Source organism: Polyodon spathula, chromosome 5 (assembly GCF_017654505.1).
Source record: "Polyodon spathula isolate WHYD16114869_AA chromosome 5, ASM1765450v1, whole genome shotgun sequence".
In the NCBI taxonomy this organism is placed as follows: Eukaryota; Metazoa; Chordata; class Actinopteri; order Acipenseriformes; family Polyodontidae; genus Polyodon; species Polyodon spathula.
Genome location: NC_054538.1, coordinates 58423894 through 58441670, shown reverse-complemented (window position 1 = coordinate 58441670; position 17777 = coordinate 58423894). Strand labels below are relative to the sequence as shown.

At 38.3% G+C, this 17777-nt stretch overlaps 1 long non-coding RNA gene across 1 annotated transcript; it reads right to left on the bottom strand.

Annotated features, from left to right (window-relative positions):
• Nucleotides 1-1116: 1116 nt before the first annotated feature.
• Nucleotides 1117-17368, bottom strand: LOC121316099. The gene is made up of 4 exons (XR_005950359.1): nt 17227-17368; nt 14973-15095; nt 13508-13568; nt 1117-1387 (listed from the first exon to the last, which is right to left on the bottom strand). It is a non-coding gene; the product is annotated as an uncharacterized LOC121316099 (long non-coding RNA).
• Between the last annotated feature and the right edge of the window lie 409 nt (nt 17369-17777).

Here is a 17777-nt window from a genome sequence, read left to right as displayed (position 1 = left end):
TTACATATCTTACATCTTGTCATGAAAGGATTACAGTACCTTTTTCAAAATAAATTTGTCATCCATAAAACTCTCCAAAGTATTTAATACACAGAGCAGTCTGTTTCATAACTGGATATATTTTATTTAAAGTGCATAATACATACAGTATAAACATAAATAATGGGAAAACAGTGTGTTACATTTAAAGTTTCTACAGTACAATAAAAATGACACAAACAGTGTAGGCTCTAATATTCTATTCCTTGTTCTTGTGTATTTTGCGGCCATCAAGGGATAGCCTTACAACTACTGTACTACACAGAAGTGCAAGATTCAGTTACAATGTTTGGGAGAATTAAAAGTTTAATGCTAGTATTTAATGTCTACCAGACTACCAATGCTAGTATTTAATGTCTTGCTCACAGCATGTGTATTGTGGCTCTCTGCCATGTTGGACTTCACAGGGTCAGGAAGTTTGGCCAACCCTGCTATATAACATGCTATGTTTCTCATAATATACAAGAGGTGCATGTTATACAAAGAATATAATCCAAGACTACTCACTTGTGAGCATTATACACAGGGTACACATAACATCAAAACAATTCTGGTAATGATAAATTGGTTGCAGAACAAAAATTTTGAACTGTATGTCCTATTATATTTAAAACAGTCAATCACTGCGTTTCCATGACTCAGTTACACAGTAAATGACATCACTCTTTCTTAGATGCCCTTCCCCAGAGTGATTCACAGTTGTGTATAAAATATATCAATAATTACAGTACATTTAAGAGCAAGATACAAAATACGACTTCAATCCTAATAAGATCAAATACAAAACACAGTACGATTTAGTATGGGGTCAATTCAAGAGCAGATAAGTGTTGATAGTTACATCAGGATTAGATACCCATGCAAGTGAAATACAAGATACTACAGATTGGATTAAGTGCAAGATTAAATAGAGAGCAGATAAGTGCAAGTTAAAGTGCATTAAAGGCAGAGTGCTATATTGTCCAGAAGGGAAGAGTTGAGTTTTAAAGGTGTTGTCTGAAGAGATGTGTCTTGAGGAGGCACCGGAAGGTGGTCAGGGACTGGGCAGTCCTGACATCCATAGGAAGGTCTTTCCACCACTGCGGGGCGAGGGTGGAGAGAGAGCAGGCTCTGGAGGCAGGGGAGTATAGAGGAAGTACAGCCAGTCTTCTATTGCAGGCAGAGTGGAGAGGTGTAGGGAGAGATGGAGGATCTGGAGGTAGCCGGGTGCATTCTGGTCAAGGCATCGGTAGGTGAGTACAAGAGTCTTGAACTGGATGCGAGTGGTGATCGGGAGCCAGTGGAGCGAGTGGAGCAGTGGAGTAATGAGGCAGAAAGAACCATCTAATTGACGTATTGTAGGATTGCACTGCATTGAAAAAAATAAAAAAAAAGTTTAAAAAGTACAATTTCATAGATAATTCAGTTTTAAAACTGAAGACATTCAGGGATTATTTTATTGCCAGCTATGTAGATTGAATGCTTAGAGAAAGGAGGCAGTTGAGGAAGCAATGGAAAAAAGCAGAACGAGGGACTTTGTTACAAAGGGTCATAAAAGATAAGCTTGCAACATTGCACAGAGTGCCTACAAAAACGCTACAAAGAGCATATGAGAACTAATTTATAAAGATCCATTCAAATTTGGAAAGATATTCACCAGCGAGAAGTGACACACAAATCATCCAAGTTTGAGCTGGAGAGATATTTGGAGGAAAAAGATTCAAAAAGGCAGGAGCCTATGTCAATTCCACCTATCAGTCCACCCGAATACCAAAAATGGAGGACTGTGCCCCTAAATGGAAAGTAGAGCAAGCTGTGAAAAAAGCAAGGGCATCATCGTCATCATCTCCAGGGCCTAATGGAGTTCCATACAGAGTATACAAGAGTGCTTTTGGAGTTCTACGAATCCTGTGGAAATTGAAAGTGGCATGGGAAAAACAGGTTGTACCAAGAGCATGGTCCCGAGCAGGTGGAGTCTTTATACAAAAAGAAAAGGATTCTACAAGCATCGGACAGTTTTGTCCTATTTCCCTATTAAACATAGTAGGCAAGATTTTCTTCAGCATTGCTCAGAGATTGTCAACCTACCTATTAAAATAACTGCTTCATTGACACGTCAGCACAAAAAGCAGGCATTCCAGGTTTCCCAGGATGCTTAGACAACAAATTCTGGCAACAAATTCAATCAGCAAAAAAGGAGGGGAAGGAGCTCCATGTGACATTCCTGGATTTAGCCAGTGCATATGGTTCAGTGCCACATGAACTACTTTGGGTAGCATTTGATTTTTGGGTAGCATTTGAATTTAATGAAAGCCTATTTTGGAGATTTACAATTTAATTTTTCAATTTAGAATTCAGCACTACCTGGCAAAGCCTAGAAGTTGGAATAATGGCAGGATGCACCATTTCTTCACTGGCTTTTACCATGGCAATGGAAGTAATTATTAGGGCATCAGAATGGGTAGTGCGAGGAGAGCGCTTGGCTTCTGGAATGCGACTACCACCAATTTGAGCATACATGGATGACATGACAACAATGACTACAACAGTAGCCTGCACTAATCAGTTACTGGGCAAATTAACCAACAACATTGAATGGGCACGAATGCAATTCAAGCCCACTAAATCAAGGAGCATCTCTAATTAAAAAGGTGGGTAGATGGTAAGTGGTAGATAAAAGGTTCTACATTGATGGTGATGCAATACCAACAGTGTCTGAGAAACCAGTGAAAAGTCTAGGGAGATGGTACGACTGGGATCTAAAAGGACACAGTTCGTGTGGGAGACAACAAGCAGTGGAAGGGTTGAAGAGCATAGACAGCAGCGCTTTACCAGGCAAGCAAACTCTGGTGCTTTCAGTTTGGTCTACTGCCAAGACTGCTGTGGCCACTGACTCTGTACGAGGTTTCTTTTGACAACAGGTGAGAAGATGAAAGCTTTAATTATTTCATACGTCAGGAAATGGTTGGGAGTTCCACACTGCCTCAGCAGAGTGGGACTTTATGGTAAAGGAATACTGCAGCTACCAATCTCTGCTCTAACCGAGGAGTTTAAGTGCGCCAAAGTCCGACTGGAAATGACAACATTAGTAGATTCAGGTGAGGAGGCAGCACCTGTGTTGAAAACTGGAAGAAAATGTGGAAGGTGCCAAGGCTGCCCTTCGAATTGGAGATATTATGGGGCAAGTTCAGCATGGAAAAGGAGGTTTTCAGTTAAGCTCCTCCTACATGGCAGAAGGCAACCCCAGCTCAACGGAGGAAGCTGGTAGTCAATGATGTGCAAAAGCAGGAGGAGAGGATCAGGTGTGTAAAGGCTGTTTCCCAGGCCAAGCAGGGAGAATGGATGAGACGGGAAAGTGTGGAACAACGCAAGATCAGCTGGCAAGACCTATGGACAATGGAACAGAGCAGGATCAGTTTCCTCATCAGATCAGCATATGATGTTCTCCCACACCACAGAACCTAAACCTCTGGATGGGTGAGGATCCCTCATGAGGGGGGTGATGCTGGGACACCAGAATCACTGTTGAGCCCTCTTGAGGTGTCGTGGGCTAGTCAATGAAACAAACGAGGATGGAAGTTTCCCACTTGAAGACCCAGAAATGTACCCTACTTAGCTCATTTCAGCCGGTTGTCATGCTGATGCACTGGGGAGACCGCACTGGGTTGATCCCCGGAGCTAGCATCACAGCCGGTGTGTGCCGACGCGCTGGGGAGGCAAAACTAGGTGATCCCTGGAGCCAGCATTACACTTCAGCAATCATCGCCAGACAGAAGGATATCTAAATCAGATGGAAAGCAACACAAATGGAGATGCAGATGGATCACATTAGTTTACTGCAAAGCTACGTCTTAGTTGGTGCTTATCTTGGCGAGAGCAGAGTTCAAAATCTCTTATGTAATGAAAATCCCCAAGCTGCTCGAAAGCTCTTGGTGAAGGTACCCATCATTTGAAGGACTTGCCCTGATGCTGCGACTCTCATTAAAATAAATGTAAATGTAAATCTTTTAAAGCTACGATCTCTGGCAGCTGCACTACAGAGTCCTCTGTACTAATAAAGCAAGGAGAAATTCAGATAGTAGCCATTAAAACATGCTGTGTTTGGGTTTTTATTTTGTTCTCAAGTCTCTTCAAAGCCCTTTTCTTTCTGTTCAGACAGATATAGTATTTTTGCAGATATGGTCCGATTAAATAAACTACAGAAATCCATTACCTAGCCAGCCAAATAATAGTAGATGTCTTCAATAAAAGGATAGCATTGAAGAGGAAGAGCACTTAACCATTTCTTTTTTTGGTGAACTTTTGATAAAGGTAGCAACAAATTAGGGTTTAGACAACCCTCATGTGAAACCACAATCCATCTGCAAACATTACTTCAAGAAAGCTCCTACTAGGAGTATGCAAGTAATGCCTAATGCAGCAGGAGTTACCTGAAGCAAACTAACTAAATGTTTTTAAAGGGTAGTTAATGTTTATTTACTAAAGCACATTCGGGTGCTTGAAGCTGAGATGGGCGTTTTCAAATACTAAAGTCTCATTAGCTTTTGCAGTTTACCTCGAGGAATTGACTGCTAAACTCATGATGGCATTTACTCAGAGTTCAAATTTGTATTTTCACACCAGTTCACATCTATTAGGACAGCAATACTAAAAGGACACAACTGGTCCAAATATTATCTACCAAAACTAGCCAATCAATACGTTGAGCTGCAATTGCTGAATCAGCCAATCGCAGCCGGTTAGCTCGACTGGCGCTCAGCATCTTGCAACAAACTATACGCAAATCTGACAAATGTTTTTTTAAGCATGAGATCCTTTATGAACATTTGCAGGGCTATCTTCCTAAAAAACTCAGAAGGTTCAAGGTAAATCTAGGTTTTAAAATATTCTTAAGAAAATGAGAATAGTGCCTGGTTGATGAAGGCTCAACTTTGTCTTGGGACACATTACTCCAGTTGCAGTCAACTACAACAGTGCTGAAGCATTAGCGCTTAAACACAGGCATACCAATTGTTCCCGCAAAAGTTAATAACCTTTTAAGCTTGGGAGACATACAAAAAGAAAGTGTATACAGTAATTATAAACTGTGTAGAATTACCAACACTGGTACATAAATAATTCTCAAAAGTGAATAATCTGTGAACTACCAGAGAAACAGTGTCTCCTGGAGCACACCTGTTATGATGTTAATCCCCACAAGGTGGCACTGTATTCAAAATATGAAATGTAATTGTAAAATGGAGAATCTGGTCATCTGCATTAAAATGACATGAGTTTTAGAAATGGAGGAACTTGAAATCACAGCCTGAGTATATAAAAACAACAATACTACAGCTCAGCTATAGCAAGTGCTGTCAACTGTACAAATAGCAGGTGTAGTTAAACTGCTGTTTTGCTGTATTTGATATACATACATTTAACACCATATTTTAAACCCTCAATATTCTGATTGCAGTATAGTGCAGTTTCACTCAATGTGCCTTATAAAACTGCCAAGCATAATAATAATAATAATTCTCAAACATTAAAACAGACTTATTTCCTAGCTACAAATGAATAGAATGTTCCAGTGTAAATACTTTCAAATGTTCTTCTCAATCAAGTCTTCAAAAAGTAGCCTTTTCTTAATTAATAAAACAATTTGGCAGTGTATTTAGGCGTTGGTACTTTGGCACTAAATGCACTACAGACTAAAGTCAAATAAATCTAGGAAATCTTATACAGCAACAGTGTTCCTGGTTTGGAGTGTACATGAGGTCAGCGCACCAGCGAGAATGCAGAGCTTCCTTGATCCAGGACTATCCCTCTCATGCACTTCGGCCTGGTCCAACAAGTACGCTTTCCACTCATCTATCCCCTAAGTGGCTTTCAACTGCATGGTGACAATGTGAATTCTCCTGCAATGTGAATTAACAGGGATGAAAGCATTCATTTGGGTTGGTTCTTTATACAGGTTTCATATTTACCAATATTTTATTGTACAGCTAGGCAGTTTATAATGACTACTTGGCCTTGGTCCCAGTCCAGGTAAGTGTCTAGACCTTTTCTCTGCTTCAAAAACTAAATTGAAGGTGCATCTACATTAATTTAAAACACAGAAACACCTACAACTGGGAGTAATCATTTCCATTTACTTCAACATCTAATTGTATACTTACCTAACACTATCATCTATGATCACAATCTTAAACTGACATGTTCATTCATATCATACAACTTTCTCTAGCTAAAGTATTAAGAAATAAATGAAAAAAAAAAATCTATTTAGTCCGATTAAAAGATTTTCATAATAAACAGACATGACCAATTCTCGTCCTGGAGGGTCGTTCCACTCCAAAGTTATGTTAAAATATTCTGTCATTTAATCATCAGCTGTAATTGATTCAATTAATAATTTAGAATATTGTTAAAGCAAAGACTTGGACATTTCCCTGCGAGATGTCTGCAATTTTTTGAACCAGCAGATGGAGACGTGAGCAATTTTTTTTTAAAAATGACAAAAATAGTGTGAAAAGCACCATAACATGTACAACATGCTGCTATGCACCAGCATTCTTGTCTTAAAATTGACAGATTGTATCTACATTGTGCCATGTATGACTATCAGTTGTACAGAGCTAGTTTAAATATCTTCTCTTGTAAGGGGCTGTTAAAGAAATTAAGCTTTTATTTTTAAAATTGCATTTTTAGTTCATGAAACCTCTGAACTTTTAGAAAAAGGTTGGCATTTGTTTTCAGTTTTTTAAAGAAGTTTAACCTAATAGAATGTTTTTAAACACTCAAGTATTAAAAAAAAAATGCTTAATTTTGTGAATTGGTACTACTGTGTTGCCAGAAAATTTAATTCAGTGAAGGTGAAACCTGCTTTAAAAATACATTCAAGCTATCACACTGTGGTACAGTATCTGCCCGATGTGCCAAACCTAAACTGTTGCTCAAGATTAAATTCCAGACAACCACATGCTTCTGTGAAATGACAGCGATGGAGCCATTTACATAAGACTCTCAGCTTCCAAAACATTTTTTTTAAAGTTCCAAAAACTGCACAGTCACACCTAGGAATCTGCCTTTTGAAAATAAAATTGTCCTTTAGGAAATAAATATTATGGGTTGAATTAATCTTTTTTTGCTAAAATCAATCAACATCTTTTTGTTAGGGAGCTATAGTGTTTAAGTGTTCAGCTGTCTTAAACATCAAAATGAGCGTATGTAAATATTTTGTAGGGGATTTAACAAAACTAGCAGATAAATGGATCACTTTAAAGCTGTAGAATACAGTAATAAAGAACGACCATCTCAGCTGCTAACGTTAGGCCTGCAAAAGACAAGGGGACAGAGCAACAGATCACAGTTCATGAAAAAGAATTCTGGAGTGGTCGATAGCAAATGATGCATTTCTTGGTGTTTTATGTTAATTGTTGGAACAATATCCTAGTGTTTATTTGGTGTTCACTCCATATGAAGTCTTAATGAAATAAGTGAGGCTATTTATATTTACCAAATATCATACGAGTTGTATTCATTGTGGTTATTTTTGTGTGTTGTGATGGTTTGTATGTTTATTGCAATTCTGAAAGTCTACATTCAAAATAAATGTATAAAGTAGACAGTTGATCCATCTAATTTTACACAATTTAATGCATTATCACAATAAAATTCAGTGTAATTGTTTAAACATTCAATATAGTATTGATTACTACTAGATAATTTGGTACAGAATCTGCAGGAATACTTAAGATCGTGAGAGATAGAGTCTATATAAGTTAGTATTACAATTTATTCTGCTTGTAAAAAACACTGCAAACACACATGCAAATATTTCAGACAATCACAACTTAATGCCATTCCCGTGATTACAGCACAGCATAAACAGAGGACTTTGAAGCAAAATACGTTTGCCACCATGCGCTCAGCCCTGCATTCTTGAGGTGTCTCTCTAGTTCTGTTAAACATTCATAAAAAGGCTGCAAATGAGTAAAATGATTTAACAGAGGCTGTTTAGTCATTCTGTAGAGAGGTCATTATTGACCTGTTACACATGTAATGCCTACTGAATAATCTCAAGTGATGAGGAGGGTGTGAGAAATAATCTTCAGACAGTTATTTATCTGCTGCAATAAAGTTTCAGATTTTAGCAAAGGACCGTGATCTTCTGCCGTGATGGCAGAGGATAAATCCAGATAGCTCATGGCAGTAGCAGAGCAATTGTTTTTTTTTTTTTTATCTGCTGTGTTATTCTAGCCAAATACCCGTCGCTGTACCAGTGTGGATTGGAAAGAGCAGCTATTGTTATAGATTAGGTCTCTTCATTTAAATTAAGCACCCTCCACCCCCACTGCTAGCAGTCTTGTGTAAACTGGTGTTCTACAGGGTTCAATGCTCAGTATTTTATTTACAACTCAATTTGGAACAGGGAAAAATTCAAGATAAATAGGATTGAGGGTCATGGGGGCTAGTGAAAAAATCCTATTTGAGATTTTTAACTTTACAGTAACTACATTAATACATTGCTTTCTTGTTTTTACTAAACTGGGCAATTGCTTGAAGTGACAGCATATAAAGTGAAACTGAATTCCCAAAACTTCAATTCAATATCAGTAGTGTTATAGTTTAATTAGTTGTGTATAAAAAAAATTCCCCAAGTTAAGAATCTGGCTTATAAGGTAAAGTGGTACCTCCAGATTTCACAACTTAATGGATTTATTTCCTAGTCAATAAACTGACAGTAAATTGTAAATGTACTATTTTACTGTATAAGGGCCCTTCACTCAATCTTTTCAATATGCAAGACAGATAGAAAAATAAGCCAGTAGCATTAGACATATAATATATAAAACTAGGATTTGTGAGAGAGTCTAAAGTTTTTGGTACCACCATATAAAACAAAACACCACCTTTACATCTTAATTGGTATGACATAGCCATATTCTCACACAGTGGACTCAAAAAACAAACTTTGCATACCAACTCTGTCGGGAACGCCACACAGTACCTTGCCTGTAGGGTGTGAGGCTGCCTTTCCCAAAGTGGGACTCTCCTTTTGGAAAAGACAAAGCCATGTGTATATTCTCAAAAACAATGAGTGTCCTGTATTTGTCAGGCACAGTACCAGTCTATCTCATTGCTCTGCTAAAGAGAACATCCATTTTACAAGGCAGAGTTTTTAGTTGCTTATGTCAATCTGAGAAGTCAAAATAAAATGGCTCTGGCTCACACACTGGTAGTTCACTTACTGTTTAAAAACATGGACTGTGGCAGTCTTGCTCCCAGGACAAGAAAGGTATGGTTTGACTCGTCACTTAAAATGAGGCAGCCCTTGAAGAAACAGTAAACAATCATGGCAAGATTGTGTTTTATATGAAAATACCTAGTCAATAATAAACCATGCAAAGACAACTTTTAAACCAACATGGGACAGCACTTTAATTCTGTAAGAGGCAGCACTTAGTTCCAACAGTAAGAAGTAAGTCTTTCTTGTTCCCAATAAGAATTCCTTCAACAAGATGACCCAGAGGTGAACTGTAGTGGGATGCCCATAGCTGTCTTATTGAATCAGGCTTATAGGAAACCTACCTTATGTAGAGAGACTGCACAAGCTATGGCAGGTCAATGCTCAAGTGCATTCAGACACTAAACCTCAAGCTTTAGGGGGAAGCCTGCTGGTTTCACAAAGGGGGTGTTTCTCATTATTGGTGAAGACAGCTCTTGACAACCCCCCCCCCCCCCCCCCCAACCCTCATGAATGAAGCCAGAACCTTAGGCCAAGGAGACCTAAATAATGCAGACTTCCCATCCTTCCCTACAGTCTATGACTTTTAGGCCAGTGCATCTACAACAGGATTAGCTTGCAGGAAATATAAGTCACGAAAAAACTGTCATGTTTATTTTGCTTTAGTTTTTGAAAAATGATTACTGTTTTGCACGTTTGTTCTCTTGACTTTTCACAACCAGATACTTCCCTATTGTCAATTTGCATTGCTGTGTTTCTATTTGTTTTGAAGCATAGTATTTCAATGGGTTATTAAACAAAAAAAAAAAAAAAAAAATGCTGAACTCTGAAATCAGCCAAAGGCCAAAATGTCTTTAAGCACTTGACCATTTATTTCTTCATGTGCAAGTTCTTTAAAAAAAAAAAAAAAAGTAATTTAAGGTTAATTTATTAGCTTTATGTCCTACTGGAATTGTAGTTTGAAACACAGTACACAAAGCAATTACCATTCAGTCAGAAACCTTTTGTTCTCATGGGAACAAAAATCAGCACAGTTATAAAAACAAACAAAATCAAATTATACCACGGGAGCCAAGTCTGCGTAAAGGGCCTACTAGAATAAAGACTGTTTGTGACTTTAGCAACAGAATAGGGGTTTCCCCTCGTTGAAGTGAGGCTGAACCGATCGATTTCTAAAGACGGGGAAGCGAGGAAGTTCAAGGAGAAACTGAGGAAGGTTAGGAGGATGAACCAAGGTCTCCCTGGCTTACTGAAACGTCTAATTGAGAGGTCAGACTTGGCTGACGCACCAAGGCCACAAGGAGAGCCTTGTGATCTATGCAGGAACCAAAAAAAAAAAAAAAAAAAACAGTGGAAAAGAGAATAAAGAAATAAACAAAAAGAGGGCCAGGGGTCAATGACTAGCTCAAAAGTTGGGAGCAAGCTTTGCTCTCCGAAGGGGGAGTGGCACAGGTACAAATGAATAGATTTAAGCAGGAGAATGGAAAATGAAATGCAGTTAAAGTTTTTGGCCAGGGAGTCCCCTCTAACCAGCGGGAACCTTTCTCTGAGAGTGAGATGACGTTGTCGGCCTCCAAGGTTGGGAAGTGAGCTTCACTTGCCCTCAAAGAGGACCCCCAGCTCCTCTCAACTGCACCCCCAATGCAAAGAACACAGAAAATTGTTAAGTAGAAAAGATAGGTATTTATTCACAAACTTTTTTTAAAATTAAAACTAATCTAACTGCTCAGTGGGAAAGAAAAAATCACCCTTTGTAGGAGGAAACCTCTGGTGGTCCTGGCGGAGAGATGGCATGCTAGAAATACTTGAGTGGAAATAATATCAAGGAGAGAAGATCAAATGTAAGATTCCACTGCAGAGGAAGACCAATGGCCCATTTATTATTATTTTTTTAAATGAAGGACTTGTTGATTTTAAAACTTTAAAATACAGTATGAATGGAGGAAAACAATTGGGGTGGAAGACCAGCTTTAGGAATGAGTGAGGAAAGGGAAGTAGAAGAATGCATGTTAGGTGATAATGATATTGAATTCCAGCTAGATAAGATTTGATAGTTCCAAGGGACAGGTGTGGCTTATCTTCTGAATGAATGAGAAAAGAAAATGAATCAGCCTATTGTCCAATGCTAACAGAGAAGCTGCTCTGGCTGAAAAAGCTTTATGATACTCAAAAAATGGTACCGCCTTATCTGACCGAGAGATCAACAATGTTAAATAAATATGAGTCTAGTTCTTGTCAGTGAGCATCATCTTCGCCAAGGACATTGCAAAAAAACAGAAAACGCAAGCAAATTCTCCGAGTGAGTTTTTTTTTTTTTTTTTTAAACACATCTGAGGATCTCGGTTTGAGTAACACAGATCTCCACACTCAACTACCCTGTGATCCAAAAATTGAGGTTGCAGTAAGAGTAGGAGACCAAATTAACATCTTTGTCTTCAATAATATTGCATCTCAGTTGAGGAGAGAGGCGATGAACAACTGAAGCAGAGGAGGTTCCTGAATTAGGGTGGTCGCTAGAGTGAAGATTGGCAACTCGTAGGTGTGAGCGTGGCTGAAGCAGCGGAAGAGACTAGCACTGCTGCTGTTTCCAGTGATGAGGAAGTAATGGCTGCTGGTTCCAAGCGAGTGATCCTGCTATCTAGTCCATCCAGCCGATCAGATACTGTAGAAATTGAGGTGGAAAGAGGATGAATGAGTTGCTTGATATCGCTAATCTGATAAATCAAATCAGAGTAAAGATATGATGAAATTGAAAACTGAGGAGTTGTAGTCACTGGATCAGAGGCAAGTGAAGCTTGCACAGAGGCAGAGGTGGAGCGTGAATTGACAAGTTTGATTCTCGGTGTTGTAACTTGAGACAACATTGAAGGGGGGGGGGGGGGGGGGGGGGGGGGGGCAGTATGGGGGGGGGGGGGGGGGGGGGGGGGGGGGGGGGGGGGGGGGTGAACGCCTGGGGGTGGGGTTGGTCCAGCCAGATTGCTTCCTGCTTCAATAGGCAATCCTTTTTTGAAAGGAGCTTTGAGTTTTTCGATGGACAAGTCCTTGTAATAAAAAGTTGATTTGGAGAATCATCCTGAGGTTTGATGAGTTTAGAGCACCAAAGAGGAATGGCAGCGAGCACAGCTGGATAAGTGGAGGTTGAAGCAGCAGGACTGGCAGAGGCTTGATGGAAGTCTTCGGTAGCATTGTCAGATGGAGAAGCAGGGTGGGCAGATTTCTTTGAAAGTTTGTTGGATTATTTGTTGAAGGAAGACCGCCAGAAGGAGAGAAAATCTTCAACAGAGTCAAATGAAGACGAAAGCTGCCTCGAGTGAAGAGCCATTTTAAATAGAAAACAAGTGTTTTAAAACTGCAAGTCTGCTTGGTAATAGCAAATTGAAAAGCAAGACGAGAATTAGGAAGCTGGCTACAGTTTAAATAGGGCGATAGAGAGCCCCAGCTCAGCCCCCCGAAATACAAGGTTCTACAAACTGGTGACACTGGGGAAGTTTCCATGGAAAAAGATAAATAAGCCTCACCTCTCTCTATTTTGGTAACACCTTTTGGGTAGTGCAGGTTTCCATGTTTTCTTTTAGCCAGAGAAACTGTCCTTCCAAATGCAAATAACCCAATTAATATTAGAATACGAGAGGGTATATTTAAATGTTTCTGTCCGAGTTCCAATTTGGCCTTGCACAATGATTGATATCTTACAGATTTCTTAAACTGGGTTTCCATGAAGTTTTTAGTTTGTGTTGAAGCATTGCATGTGGCCACCAAAAAATGTCAAAGAAAACAAAAACCGAGATTGCGTTACACAAATACCAAAAAAAACCAGATTTGCTAAACACACGCATATTATATATATATATATATATATATATATATATATATATACACACACACACACACACACACACACACACACACACACACACAACACTATATATATATATATATATACACACAAACCTTTTTTTACATCAATATATACAATTTTTCCTACAGAACCGTAGCCTCAGCAATTCTGATCCTAGTCTACAAAAGAGGTAAATACCAGCATTAGGTTGATATAAAAACAATCTAGTCAAAATGTTTAGTACAATACATTTTAATACTGGTAGTAAATCTACAACAGGCTACCCTACTCACACACATTTCCCATGACATGATATTCTTATAATAACACTACTGTATTACTATAACACCCCCCCCCCCCCTAAAAACCAAATTAAATTGTACAAATTTTGTTAATAAAAATAGATTATGATATTTACTTACCTGTCTGGTTGTATCTGTCCTTCCATATAGGTCTCAATGTATTGACTGGATGTTTAACAACCTGTGGAAACAAAAGAAACAGTGTTGGTTAATTTGGTTGATGGAACAAATTAGAGTTATACACTGTCTCATGGACACATACATTTCCTGGTTAAATAAATACATTAAACAATTTTATTTACAGTTAAGGATAATAGCATCAGTAATAAAACATTTAAATTAGATGGATAGTAATTGTATCAATTTTATACAATTAAAACTGACACTTTAAAATAGAGATTAATCTTGATTTAAATTGTTATTGTTTTTGACTAATATCAGATTTCAAAATCTGAATTGACGATACACACACAGTCTCTCATAGGGGATGAGCCAGATCACAATCCATTTGCCCACACTACTACGACTACTAATAAAATAATAATAATACCAGAATCCAAATTCCGCAGGGAGAGCGTAAAGCTCTCGCCATAGATGTTGTTACATGTTATTAGAACTGTCTCGCAGCAAGCTGATGTTAAGTCTCATATTTGTCTTTTTGAACAAATTCGTGGAACCAACTTTCATGTTTTAGTTCTTATAGAACAAACCTTCAATGAATTAGGTTCAAAAGATTTTACTTCAACTAGGTGGAAGCTGAGGCCTGGTGCTGATGGTAGCCCACAGCAATAATAAAGCTACCAGTAAAGAATTCCCAGCTACTTAATACATTTTGGGGGTCCTTGGAAGGTAGGTACCCATGATAAATGCTACTTAAGGACAGTGTACAGTGTATTGCATCTTATAGTTAAGGGACAGAAAAGTCTCCACTTATAGCAATCAGTTATGCGATCACCATACACGAATATAATATAAAAGGATGAAAAAAATCTGCTTTGTAAAAAGTTGTGTATTTATCTGTTTACGTATTGCAAAGGGCTGTATTTCTTTTATTATTTGCTGTAGCTTCAGTATGTTGTATGACTAGGGTTCTACCAAATTCAAGGTACATTTTCATAAATTTCACGGTCATAACATTTAAATCTTAAGTTTCACGGTTTCAGCTATTTAAATCTTAAATTTCACGGTGGTTTAACAAAGTATGAACATGTAGTTTAAAAACGGCAAAATAAACATTTAAAACCCTGAAGTTAACAAAAGCACGTGACTAACAAAGCAGAAACTCTCTATGATTGTTGTGTTTCTGTTATTGTTATTAAAACAAACTGTTTCGGTTTTAAGCATCATTGTATGCAAAAGTAACTCAAACTATTCGGAAATACAGTTTGTCTTTATTCCCTGTCTCTGCAGTGTACACACCTGTCTGTATGCGTGTGCTACATCATAAATTATGACGATTGAGAGAATATGGACTTCCTAAGCTGCGTGGAAACCCGACCACTGTTTTATTATTTTCTTTGTGCTCACAACATCTTTGGTTTCAAAGCTTTTCAAAACCAGTATTTTAAGCATAAACAGCCCTTACCTTGCCAACTAGTGCTGGAATGTTCATGGAGTTTATTGCAAAGCCCATTCCAAATGTCATAGAATGTTCTACTGAAAGAAACTGCCATCTGGTCTTCCAGCTCTTTGTGGATGTCAAGGTTTCCTGTAAAGAATTAGTAATGGAAGCCTTAGTTTTCAAAACACCCTGCCTGACATTGTGTCAACAGGAAACCTGGTCATGCCAACATGAGGCAACATTCATTGTCATGCCTTACGTTGTTAACTAAATGTCAAATCAGTATTACTGTAGATAAACTTAGAATTCGTGTGGTATCATAATGGCATAACCAATTGATGGAAACTCGGTAACAAGACTGTAACCACACCTGTCGGCTATTGCTTTTGGTATCCTTGGCCAAATACATTCCATATCTACAGTAAGGTTTTTACAAATTAAAAAAAAATATTCAACAATATTTGTTCTCAGTGTCTTTTCTGGTAATGCTGTGCTTGGTTCTCTGGAGTTAAGTGATATAATTCTATCCTATGTCATTTTTTAACCTTTCATTAAGGGCTACTTTTGCCCACTCTCCCTCCCAATTGAGTTATTTTCATGGATATCTTGCCTCATGACTTTTTGGCCAATTACATGTAAATGCAGTCAAACCTTACAGGGGAGCTCACCACACACAACTTAAGTAGACACCAAAACCAACCACTACTTTGGTTAGAAAATGATTCATAATCAAAGATTAACAAGCAGTTCAGCTAGCCCCATTTCCACACATGACTCGTACTGGTTGTAATATGGTGTTAAACTGGTTGAGATTCTGGGGGGAGCGCTTTGTAAAAGCAGGAGAGCATTGTGCAATCCCAATATGTACAGCAGCAATTCTTGCTGATTCATTTTTTTGCCTCTTATTTAAAATGTGTGAAGTCAGAGCTTGTGAAAGGCAATGGGTGCAGGCAGACACCATGAGAGTTTCCCCTCACAGCTACAGTATGGGCCTCTCTAGAGGAGACTAGGTTAAGACTACTCAATTCACTTGTGGCATTGTGAAACCAGGCCTGAAGGCAAATGTCAGTCACGGATTGATATATACAGGATTTGTCCAAAAAATACTTAAAGACCAGTGTTATGTAACCCATACGTTTGTATACATCAGTAATGCATCATGTAAATAGAATACCATTCATGTATTTTGTTATTCTGTGTGTATCCAGCACAAAACCTTCACCACTACTGAAAAAAAGCTGCAGCTCCCAGTTTGTCAATAGACATGACAAACTTCGAATGTAGGCTGATGATAGGTAGCTGGGAGTTTATTAGACTGCATAAACATTGATTCTTGACTCAAAATGCAGATTTGATTGAATTAGAGGAGTAAATCAAGAAATTAAAACAAATTCATCAGGCTTAAACTGCATTGCCCAGGCTGCCTATGGTGACTGTATGCATTTAACTTACATGAATGCAGTTATTAATAAACCCAGCACCAATTAAAATGTAGCTCTCATATAATCCTCTGCCTAATCAGTTGCTCTATCCTTACATCAAGTTCTGCATCTGTTTAGCAACTTGGCATATTCTAGAAGATTTGCCCATTTGTTCAACGCTGGATCTCTCAATGCATGCTGTATAAAACTGTTTGCTGCATAATGGTTTTAGGAAAGAAAAAAGTGAAAGTAATCAAATGATGACTAGCTGTTTCTGATCAAGTGATTTACTTGACTGGGTAAGTGTTTACCAAAGCCATTGAAACAATACTGTAAATAAAGAGTTTGTTTGGCCAAAGATACCAAATATAGAGCCCATAGAGATGTGGTAAATCAATTTAAACAACAAACCAGGGTAAAATATAATAAATACCCATAGGAAAGGCATGGGGAAACTACAAAATGATTGTGCAAATTTACAGCGGTAAATGTTCCTAAGGGTACTTGATCTTGATCTAACTTTTTTTCACACGTTAACTTGTGTAACCGAGCCCCCCTCCCCTCCCCTCATACACTTGTGCACACTCTCAAGCAGACTCTCCACACAACAACAGCCCTGAAAAGGCTGGCTGCTTTCTTAAAATACCCTGCACCTGGCTCTAATTTACAATGATCACCAGGTGCAGGGGATAATTACTAATAAAACAATTAAACAATGCACTTAAACAATTAACAAATGCACATTTGCACATTTTTTTATTAGCAGGGAGGAATTAACCCTCTTCCTGCTCACACTTGTTAATTATATTTTTAGAGCCACAAAGTCATTGAAAATATATACTAAAATGAGATTTTACCTGATAATGGAGTACTCAGTCCTGTCAGATCTAATCCAGCCACACTGTACACTGTGTACAAAAACCTTTATTCTACTGCTGCACATCGTGGTCTGCCAATGACATGCACTCAGTTTGAATTTTGATATGCCTAATGTAAACAAATGAGTATCATTAACCACGCCAACCCTGCAGCTGTCTCTGGTGTGGCTGGCCCCACTGAACCTTGTAACTCACTGAATGTTCTCATTTTGATGGTTTTAATACCTGTATCTGCTGCTGTGTGGCAAGAGATCAACAAAGTTCACAGTATGTGGTACTGCTCAAATTTTAAAGCTTTAACTGATAACAACAGACTGTATAAGTTTCATGAATATCACTCGATATTTTATTCCTAAAATCAGGCTTTAAAAATTCTCTCAAAGTTAAAGCTCATAGTCACTTAGAAGCTCTTGTTTGTTTCCAAACCCATTGCATATTTCTGCATAAAAATACATTATGTACACACACACACACAACCACAGCACAGGCCAGTTTTCCATTGTTAACATTCATGTTGCTGCTTATAATTA